Source organism: Rhinatrema bivittatum, chromosome 5 (assembly GCF_901001135.1).
Source record: "Rhinatrema bivittatum chromosome 5, aRhiBiv1.1, whole genome shotgun sequence".
Lineage (NCBI taxonomy): Eukaryota > Metazoa > Chordata > Amphibia > Gymnophiona > Rhinatrematidae > Rhinatrema > Rhinatrema bivittatum.
In genome coordinates, this window is record NC_042619.1 from 193,320,740 (window position 1) to 193,332,042 (window position 11,303).

The window sequence follows — 11,303 nt, forward strand, 5'->3', positions numbered from 1 at the left end:
GGTTATGGGCCACTTTCACATGCAGAGTGAGATGTATGAACAAGAATTAGAATATTCTGAAGCACATTAGAAAATATTTCCAGCTTTTATACTATATTAGAAAAATAAAGTTTCCCAACCTTGATTGTGTCTGCATAATTTATTTACAAGGTGATGAAAAGGGATCTCAAGTATCAGATCAGATCAATGCCTTGTTAGATGTTGTCCGGATGTAAATCATATTTCTTCATTCCCCCCAGGGGGGATCATTAAAACCTTTCAAATATCTGAACGTCTGTATCATATCACCTCTGCTCCTCCTTTCCTCCAGGGTATACATATTTAGATTCTTTAATCTCTCCTCATAAGTCATTCGATGAAGACCATCGACCTTTTTGTCGCCCTTCTCTGGACCGTCTCCATCCTGTCTCTGTCCCTTCGGAGATACGGTCTCCAGAACCTGTATAAGGGGATAATTATTTATTTATTTATTTATTTATTTGTTTATTTATTTATCTCCTGTCCTCTCACCTTCTCCTCAGCCCATTTCATATCCTCCTTCCTCATTTCATATCCTCCTTCCTCTTCCTCTTCTCTATTTATTTATTTATTTATTTTAAGTTTTTCTATACCGGCATTCGCGATAAGTATCGCATCATGTCGGTTTACAATTAACAAGTGGGTAGGGAACAAAAAGGTAAAAAATAATATTGATCCTAATAATAATAATAATAATAAAATAATAATAATGATAGTAGTAATAAAACATTAAACAAGAGAAGGCTAAGGAATGCAGTTACAATAAAACAAGGGAGTAATACAACTTGGAGCATAGAAAAGAAGCAAGGGTTTAAATAGAGAGAACATATACTTCCCTTTTCTTACTCAATATTGCTCTCTCTATGCAGCCCAGCATTCTTCTGGCATTAGCTATCGCCTTGTCACATTGTTTCGCCGACTTCAGATTGTTAGACACTATCACCCCAAGGTCTCTCTCCTGCTCCATGCTCATCAGCCCTTCACCCCCCATCAAATACAATTCTTTCGGATTTCCACAGCCCATGTGCATGACTCTGTACTTCTTGGCATTGAATCTCAGTTGCCATAACTTCAACCAGTCATCGAGCTTCCTTAAATCCCATCTCATTCTCTCCACTCCTTCCCACTTGTCTACTCTGTTGCAAATCTTAGTATCAACCACAAATAGACAAACCTTACCTTCTATCCCGTCTGCAATGTCGCTCACAAAGATATTGAACAGGACCGGTCCCAACACCGACCCTTGCAGCACTCTACTCATCACTGCTCTCTCTATAGAGTAAGTTCCATTTACCATCACACATTGTCTTCTGTCCTTCAACCAGTTTGCTATCCAGGCCACTACTTTGGCACTCATACCCAAGTTTCTCGTTTTATTCACAAGCCTCCTGTGCGGGACCATATCAAAAGCTTTGCTAAAATCCAAGTAGATGACATTGGGTGCTCTTCCTCAATCCAATTCCTTAATCACCCAATCAAAAAAGTTGATTAGATTTGTCTGACAGGACCTTCCCTTGGTGAAACCATGCTGCCTCTGGTCCATCAGTTCTGCTGCTTGTAGATAGTTCACTATTATTTCCTTCAGCAGCAACTCCAAAACGTTTCCCACCACCGAGGCAAGGCTTACCGGCCTGTAGTTTCCAGCCTCCTCTCTGCTTCCACTCTTGTGAAGTGGGACCACCGTTGCTTTTCTCCAATCACTCGGCACCACTCCCATTTCCAGTGATCTATTGAACAGGTCACACAGTGGGGCCACCAGCACATCTCTGAGCTCCCTCAGTATCCTGGGATGAACCTCATCAGGGCCCATGGCTTTGTCCACCTTCGGTTTTCCTAGCTCTTCCCATACATTCTCTTCCGTAAACGGAGTTTCATCCATTCCACTCCCCTCCAGCTTCTTGTTAACTAGCATCGGTCCTTCTCCGGGGTCTTCTTTAGTGAATACCGAAGTATTCATTTAATATTTCTGCCATTTCTTCATCTGTCTCCACCCATTGATCCTTTTCACCTTTCAATTTCATTATACCACTTAGGACTTTTCTCCTTTCACTAATGTATCTGAAAAATGTTTTGTCACCTTGTTTTACTTCTTTGGCAATCCTTTCTTTCGCTTGACTTTTCACATCTTTGATTACTTTCTTTGTCTCCTTCAGTTCCACCAGATATTCTTCCTTGTGCACCTCCCTTTGGGACTCTTTATATTTCTTGAACACTGTTCTTTTAGCTTTTATTTTGTCAGCATCCTTCTTTGAGAACCAGATAGGTTTCATTTTTCTCTTGCTTTTCATTCCTTTTCTAACATATAGATTAATTGCCTTGGTAATTGCTCCTTTTAGTTTGGTCTACTGTTGTTCCACAGCTCTCTTGTTCTCCCAGCTATCTAGTTCATCCTCCAGGTACTTCTCCATTTCATAAAAGTCCATGCTTTTGAACTGCAAAACTCGGGTCTTCGTGCTTCTTCTCCATATCCTTTTTGTGATATGAAACCATACCGTTTGATAATCACTGGTGCTGAGGTGGGCACCCACCTGGACATTACAGAAATTATCTTCATTAGTGAGCCCTAAATCGAGTATAGCTCCCTCCCTCCTGTGTTTCATTACCATTTGTTTGAGCAGAGCCCCTTGCAGGGCATCCACTATCTCTCTACTACTGTTAGATTCTGCAGAAGGGATTCTCCAGTCTACATCCGGCAGATTAAAATCTCCAACAATCACCACTTCTCCCTTCTTTCCCATCTTTTGGATGTCTTCAACCAGGTCTCTGTCAAGCTCTTCCATTTGATTTGGAGGCCTGTAAACCACTCCAATAAAAATGGATGCCCCATCATCTTTTTTTAGGACAGCCCATGGGGCTTCTTCTTTCCCCGTCTTCCTTGCAGCTCAGATGCTTGGATATTGTTTCTGATATAAAGAGCCACTCCTCCCCCTTTCCTGGGATAGAGAAGAGGAAGGAGGATATGAAATGAGGAAGGAGGATATGAAATGGGCTGAGGAGAAGGTGAGAGGACAGGAGATGGGGAAGGAGAGGAAGAGAGGGCCAGTGGTGAGGGGGATGGGAGATGGGGAAGACTGAAGAAGAGGTAGGAAGAATCAGGAAGCTGGGAAAGGGAAAAGAGAGAGAAAGGGAGAGGTTCTGGGAATGAGGAAGGAGAAGAAGGAGAAGAAGGAGTAGGAATTGGATCACAGAAGGCAGGATCTGGGATCAGGGATTTGGGGAGGGGGATGGTTTTAGGTTCTGAGGAGAAGGAAGAGGAAGGAAGAAAGGGAGGTTGTATTCAAACAGCAGTTCTTCCATTCTATTTTTCCTTACTAGGGGTGTACAGGGTAAAATTTGTGTTTTTAATTTCATTATTGGGGCATTTTAATCCATTAATTTTATTTTGTTTAATGTTTATTTCATTTTCTTTAGTTTATAAAATGAAATAAACATTTAAAAAACACCTTAAAAACAAAATAAAGAAAAAGAAACAGGGCATCCCAGGGCTATCTGCACTCACCACACATCCCTCTCACCTGAAAAATGTTGGGGCCAGAATCCAACCCAACCCTCACTTACCCATTCTGGGAGGGAAGTTCTGCTGATGAGACGTATGCTCAGTTTGAAGCTTTGGCCTTGTGTAGGACTAGACTGCAGTAGGTCTCTGTGACCTCAAACATGGCCCTATGCAAAACCCAGGCTTTGAGGCCTGATCCTGAAGCCGGTGCCTCAGCCTCAACCTACAACTAGGCTTGATGCTGGGACCCAGACAAAAGGCCAGGTCTTGATGTCTGTGCCTCGGAGCCCAGACCCAATGACAGGGCAAGTCCCGGTGGCTGGAACACGATGTATGGGCCTCAGCCTAGGCCATTGCCCGGTCCAGGCACTATACTGTGTCCTAATGTGGAAACCAGCTCCTAATGCCTGGGCCTCAGCCCTGACCCAGGCTCAACACCAGGACCTCAGCCTTGGCCCAGGCACAAGGCAGCTGGAGTACAGGTCTCCAACGCATTGTCCTCTTCTTTTTTCTTTCTTCTTTGCAATGACAGTGTCTGCTGGAGTTGCATGAAGTAAATTAACTTCAGTACCTCCTTTCTCAGCGTAGGCAGCTATTTTGTTCAATGGCAGTTAAAATGATTGCCGTACAACAAAATGGCAGCCTCCACTAAGGAGGGAGGCTGGGAGTTATTTAACTTCAGCACATCCCAAGCAGACACCGTCATTGTAAAGAAGAAAGAAGAGGATGATGTGTTGGAGGACTGGTCTCTAGTCTCGAGGCCAGGCCGGGGCTCCGGCATCAAGATTTGACCCCTGGACCAAGTCCTGGCATCAGGCCTGGGCCCAGGCCTTGACCTAGATGAGAGCCCATGCATCATGACCCAGTGTCTGAACTGGGCCTCGGTGTTAAGCCTGTGGTGGGACGGCCTAGGCCAAGGGCAAGGTCCTGGAGTCAGAATCTGGCCTCTGAACTGGGCAGGGATGTCAGATCAGGTAAGTGGGGAAAGGAAGTTTCCCACCCTAACAAAATTTTGGGCACTGTGTATTTTTCCTCAATCCTGTAATCATGGATTCCAAATATAGCCGCCAGGTGTCATCCTTGTTAGATGATATGATTCCCTCCCCTAAACCAGGCGCTATGAACCTTGCTTTTATACGGTCTCCAACTCCTGTCCAAATCTGGATGCAATGGACTAGATCCAATAAGAAAACCAGGATGGCTCTACATGGAAACATATGCATAAGTTAAACATACTTTTAATCATTTTAAAATATTTTTAAAATAGACTTCAAGTGGATGCTACCCTATTAATTTTATAAAAATACTCGTGGAAATATAAAACATATTTCTATTGATGTCTAAACAAATTTTCCACTTTGTTTACATTCTCTAAACTGAAAATGTATTGTTTTATAGAGATGTGAATCGGAACCGGAATCGGTTTCGGTTTCGGATTCGTGGACTATGGGGAAATTATTTTTCCCGCGGTCCAATCATTGTTTTTTTTTTATTGGCTGCGCCGAGCCGATAACCCAAAAACACAGCCCGATCCTTTAAAATTAGTTCTTTAGTATCCCCCCACCCTCTGGACCCCGCCAATCCCCCCCCAAATCTTTTTAAGTACCTGGTGGTACAGTGGGGGTCCCGGGAGCATTCTCCCGCTCTCGGGCTGTCGGCTGCCAGTAAACAAAATGGCACCGATGGGGCTTTGCCCTTAGCATGTGACAGGGTATCCATGCCATTGGCTGGCCCCTGTCACATGGTAGGAGCACTGGATGGCCCGCGCCATTTTCAAAGATGGCGCCAGCCGTCCATTGTTCCTACCATGTGACAGGGGCCAGCCAAAGGCACGGATACCCTGTCAAATGCTAAGGGCAAAGGGCCATCAGTGCCATTTTGTTTACTGGCAGCTGACGGCCCAAGAGCGGGAGAATGCTCCCGGGACCCTTACTGGACCACCAGATACTTACAAATTTTTTTTGGGGGGGTTGGAGGGGTCTGGAGGGTGGGAGGATACTAAAGAACTAATTTTAAAGGGTTGGGCTGTGTTTTTGTAAATGCCCTTTATTCCTGCCCCCCCCCCCCCTAACAATAAGAGAACCCATAAAATTAATCATGGGGTTTCATATCGCTATCAGGGACCCCCGATATCTGACGAGATTGAAAATATCGTCCGATATTTTCAGTCGTCAGATAAATGATTCATTATCCCTATAGTTTTATATTATTTTTATTTACCATCAGTTTTATAAGCCACTCTTCCCTGTGGACTAAAGCAATATAAAATTAACAAATTGCAATAATACAATAGAAAACAATAACAGCAAAAAACAAAAATAAAATCCATTCCAAAATACAATTAATAGCCAAAAGGTCAGAAATATGAATTACCTAAAAACTGCATCAATGAGCATGCTTTACAGAGTTCTCTACAATGGACAAGCTCTGATATGGATTTTAGCTCCATGGGGAATTGTTCCAACATTGAGGACCTATATATATGAAAATGATTTTTTTTGTGTCTAAAAGACTAATTCCCCCCTGGAATTCATAATAATTGTTGAAAAGAATGGAGCAGCAGAGACGGTTCATATCTTTGCAATCGGGAGAAAAGATGTGTGAAGGTAAGAAGAAATAAAAGCACAGTATATTAACAGAAAGGCATTTGAATACCCAGATGATGACTTTTTAAATCTTTCAGTTTTGTACCCTGAAAAAGGAATTACTATTTTATTATAACTATTCAAAATTGTGAGTGCCTGAATAGTGGTTAATGAAGTAAAATAATGAGCTATTCAAACATTTATATTAACTGATGTTTGTCTTTTGAATGAATTTTAGAACATTTTGCTTCATTTAGTCTATGAAAATTTCTCAGTGGGATTGCTGATAGTTAAATTAGGTGATGGCTTTAAAAAAATGACCGGTTTAAGACAGATGCAGTAAGTATAGCAATTTTCTTCCATATCAATTTTGTAGAAAACTGATGACAAGATAAATTAAAGGTAAAGAACACAATCTTGTTGCAACATGACAAGAAACAAATTGACTGTATATGGGAGAATAATGGACATAAATAATAACTGTAGCATTTAATTTCCTCTTTGAGGAAGCAAACTTCATTCATTTATATTGAAAACGTCTGAGACTGCATATTTGAAAAGATCTAGCTAAGATTTGACAGAAGATTACCTTTTTGTGTTTGTTAATATTAGGGGCAACATTCTGTTACACTAACACAATTTCCCTCTAAAAATTACTGGAAATGCTGTTTTGACAAAATAAAAGTGTTATTTAATTTTATAGTGTTTTGGTACAAAATTGGGGTGACAAACAAAGCTAAAAGTGTTTCAATTTTCAAAAAGATAAGGGAATTATATAATTGCATTGCATCTGATTAGTTTAACAAGCATTGAATCTGAAAAGGCACAGTACATTACAGAGGAGTTTCAAGGATCCTTTGAAGACACCTTAAGCTAAAACTGCACACAGAGGGGTAGATTTTAAAAGCCCTGCGTGCGTAAATCCTGCTGGATTTACACGCACAGGGCACTTGTGCGCCGGCACGCCTATTTTGCATAGGCCACCGGCGCGCACAAAGCCCCGGGATGAGCGTAATTCTCGGGGCTTCGTAAAAGGGGCGGGAGGGGGCATGTACATGGGGTGTGTTGGCAGTCCGGGGATGTGTCTGGGGGCGTGGCAATGGTTCCGAGGCAGGCCAGGGGGGTGGTCCCGAGTCCTCTGGCACTGCGGCCTGTGCCGGGGGATGGTGAGCCGGCAGGCGCAACTTGTACAACGAAGGTAGGGGGGGATTTAGGTAGGGCTGTGGGGTGGGATAGATAGGGGAAGGGAGGGGAAGGTGGAGGGAGGCGGAAGGAAAGTTCCCTCTGAGGCCACTCCGATTTCGGAGTGGCCCTGGAGGGAACGGAGGCAGTCTGTGCGGCTTGGCGCACGCAGGCTGCCAATTTTGCACAGCCTTGTGTGCGCCAACCCCGGATTTTAAAAGATACGTGCGGTTACGTGCATATCTTTTAAAATCTGGTGTACTTTTGTTTGCACTGGCTGCGCGACCAAAAGTATGTACGCGTACTTTTTTTAAAATCAGGCTCAGAGTATGGTAATACCAGATGAGGGGAAGAGGAGACAGAGTGGTAGTAACTGGTGAAAGAAAGAAAAGACAGAGAAGTGGTTCCAGGCAGAGAGTAAGTGAGAGAGCAGCTTTGGTATGTGGAGAGAGGAGAGATAGTAGTGACAGTGTGTATGGAGGAGAGAGAGAACAAGATGCAGTACCAGTGGGAGGAAGGGAGGAGAGAGTGGTGCCATCAGGTGGAGGAAGGAGGAGATAAAGTGGTGGCATTGAGTTGGGAGTGCGGAAAAGAGACAAGAATCACAGGGTGGAGGTGAGAAGATAATGTGGGTTTCGGGTTCACCTGGCTGTGGGAAAATCTAATTTTCCAGCGGATCGGCATTTTTCTTTAGTGAAAAATCGTGTTTCGGCTTAGTGCGCACTAAAGGGAATTAGCGCGCGCTAACAAAAAGTAACAAAAAATAACAAAAATAAATATTTTTTTGTTAGCGCGCGCTAATCCAAAAAATGATTTTCACGAAAATTTGGAGGAAAAAATGTTTGTTTCGCTTTTTAACCGATATATAACGAATTAAGAAATATCGTACGATATTTCAATTCATTATAAAAATGATTCATATCCCTAATCAGAAATGGCAGTGTGTGGAACAAAGGTAGAAAGTGTGAATGATTAACATTGGTAGTAGTGGGAGTATGTGTACAGTAGTTGGAACATTGATGAAAAGGAGGTAGGAGAGGAAGGATGAAAAGACTTAAATACCTAAATAAAAGTATAAATAACATGCAAGAGGGGAACATTCCTTAGAGCAAATGAAGTTTTTGAACAAGATTTGACAAAACTGTTTTTACACAGCGCCAAATTAGTGGTGTTTGCCAACACGAGGAACTGGGAGAGAGGTGGAAATGGGGGTGGAATCCCCCCTTTGACCTCGGGTTGAGTTGTGGGGCAGTTCCTTTCTGAATTCCATTTGAATACCAGAGATAGAGGAATAGGGGGGATTGGGGGGCAGTTCATAATACAAAGCAAAAGTATATTCATTTAGGATAATATAAGAAGACTGAGATCATGATTTTAAAAGTGTTGCTCATGCTTAATGTATAGGTGGCAGCTCACAAGCAACGTGGATTTTAAAGGCATGATTTATATGCATACATATGCTTATGCAAGCAAAAAAATAAGGGAGAGGAAAAAAGGTGGGCATGGGTATTTTGGGGTGGGGCCAACTGTTCTGCATGTATCTCCATATTTTAAAACTAGAGCCGCAGCGCCCTGCATCTTGTTAGCCGCATCATTTTACTGCTGCTTCTGATGAGGATCAAGTCTGCAAATCTCACGTTTTAGGGCTTACATGACAGGTTGGGGGTCCAGGTCAACAGGATGAAGAACCAGAAATGTCTGGATAACCTCCAGATTGACTGGGCAAACTGGTGGTCTAATTGGAAAAATTGGGAATGTCCCTCGCCTGAGCATATTTTAAAATCTGCTTACAACGTATGCACATTAAAGCTTGCAAAGTACTAAGGAGGACACATGAAGTAGGTTTGCTTGAGTGACCTCTTAAAATTACTTATTCTTGGTAGGCATAATTTAAATCATTTGTGTGCAAGTGCATGCATGATTTTAAATTCCAGCATATCTCTGCTCGATTGCCGACATATGCTTGTATGCGTGCCCCTGCACACATTTTAAAATTAGCCTCTATAATTTTACAGAAAGGGTAATGGATGGAAGAAAACTCTTTGTAGTGAAGATAGTGACAAAATTGATATTATACTTAAGAAAGCTTGGGATTTGTAGTGGCAGAGAAGCAAAAATAGGTGCCAAGATCAAGCAAATCAAGTATTGCAGGAAGTATTAAAAATGGAAGACTGATGGGCCCTACAGATTTTATCTACCTTCACGCTCAATATTGTTATGTTCATACTAATATAATATTTTAGATATGAGTTTTGAAAGATTAACTAATTTTCTTCTTTCAAATTACATTGAAAAGTCACTTTTGACATGTGGAAGCCATTATGTTAATAATATTATTCACAATTTTCCTCTATATTATATTTTAGTGAAACATTTTTAATCTTTTTGTAAATTGTCATCCTTTTCGATTTTTCACAGGTTGAGAGTAGGTTGTAGTATCCCCAACACAGCCAATGCTTCAGCAAACAATTCTCCTCTTCAGGATTCTTCCATGTAGCGTGGCAACCTCAAAACATAGCCCATGCTTGAGCAGATGCTTTAACCCTGCAGGGAGTTTAAAGACCAAGAATAAAATACAGTTCATGGCAGGCCTTCTGAAAATAGGTACGACCTTCTTTGCACAGGTCAAATCACGGTTCATGGAGAGAGCCCCTAATGATCAGTCTCTTGCTTTTGACACCGGGTTTAACCCAGTCTGTTTTAAGCATAGTCTCTGGCTTCTGCTACTGGGTTTAACCCGGTCTGTTTTAAACACAGCATCTGGCTTCTGCCAGTTTCTAGTCAAAACCAGAAGAGTCTTTTCAAGCACAGCTTCTAGTGCTTGTGGACTTGGTTTGAGGGAAACCAAGCCCTTACTGTCACCAACCACCGTAGCTTGTAGAGGGAGACTTATACACTTTGCCTTGCCCAACTGCCACTACTACCACCCATGGCAGTTCCTTCTACCAGCAATAGCAATCCAGGTCTCCTTGAGGGGGTTTCCACCATTCTTCTCCCACATCTATCAGCATTGGCTCTGGCCCTGCTTCTGGTTCTGGCTCTAGATTCTCCAATTCATCCACCTCCATCTCTTCCATGTCTCCCTCTGCCTCTAATAGTCCTCCTTCCTGTTCCTGTCTGGCCCCCTCTTCAGGCCACCTCCCCTTCTCCTCCCAGTCCACCTGGGTGTCCCCCCCCCCCCCCCCCAATTGCTGAGGTGAAGGCTGGGAAGTCTCCACCTCCCCCAGTTCTTCTCAGTGAAAGATATTTTCTCCTAACCTGGGACTTCTTTGGTTTTGAATGTTCCACCCAGATTTTCTTTCTTGCCCAGATTCCCTCACTGGTTTCCCCACCCATACCCTCCGGGTATATATTAGCCATTACAACATACATTTTAATAGTTTACCAAAATATCTTTTCTTTTTTTTTTTCATTATATGAGAGATGTCAAATGTATTTCCCAAGATTTTCTGTTTCGTTATTTTTCATTCTTCTGTTTATTTGATTCATTTCCATATATATTCACTTTTAACTCTGAATTCCTTAATATGACTACATAGCTAGTTTATTTTATTTACTATAAATGATAGTTTCTGGGTTATTCATTGAAGTTTTTAATTTGATTCCTGTTATTTGTAATGTGATTTAAAACATGGGGTTCACTACAATTCTTGTAATTGACAGGTCGATAATGCAATCTGGTATCTCTGTTTTGCTTTGGGATAGTTTATTGGCAATTTTTACTTTTAATTATCTTTATTATTTTATTTTTCATCTGCTGCATTTAAAAAGTTTAAACTCCAATGAATTTTCTTTTTAACTGCTCTAATCACTCAAATTTGATTTTTCTTTGCACTCTCTGGGTATTCAATGTGGATTAATTATAATTACTGCCTTATTTTAATTTATTTTGGTGGGAGCATTCCGTACATACGTGTATATAAATTGATCTCATGGAAAAGTCGAGGGTATTATTTGGTCCAAAAATGTAAGAAGGTTGGAAGGGTGGATAAATTGAGGGTAAAACCTGGGGGGGGGGGGGG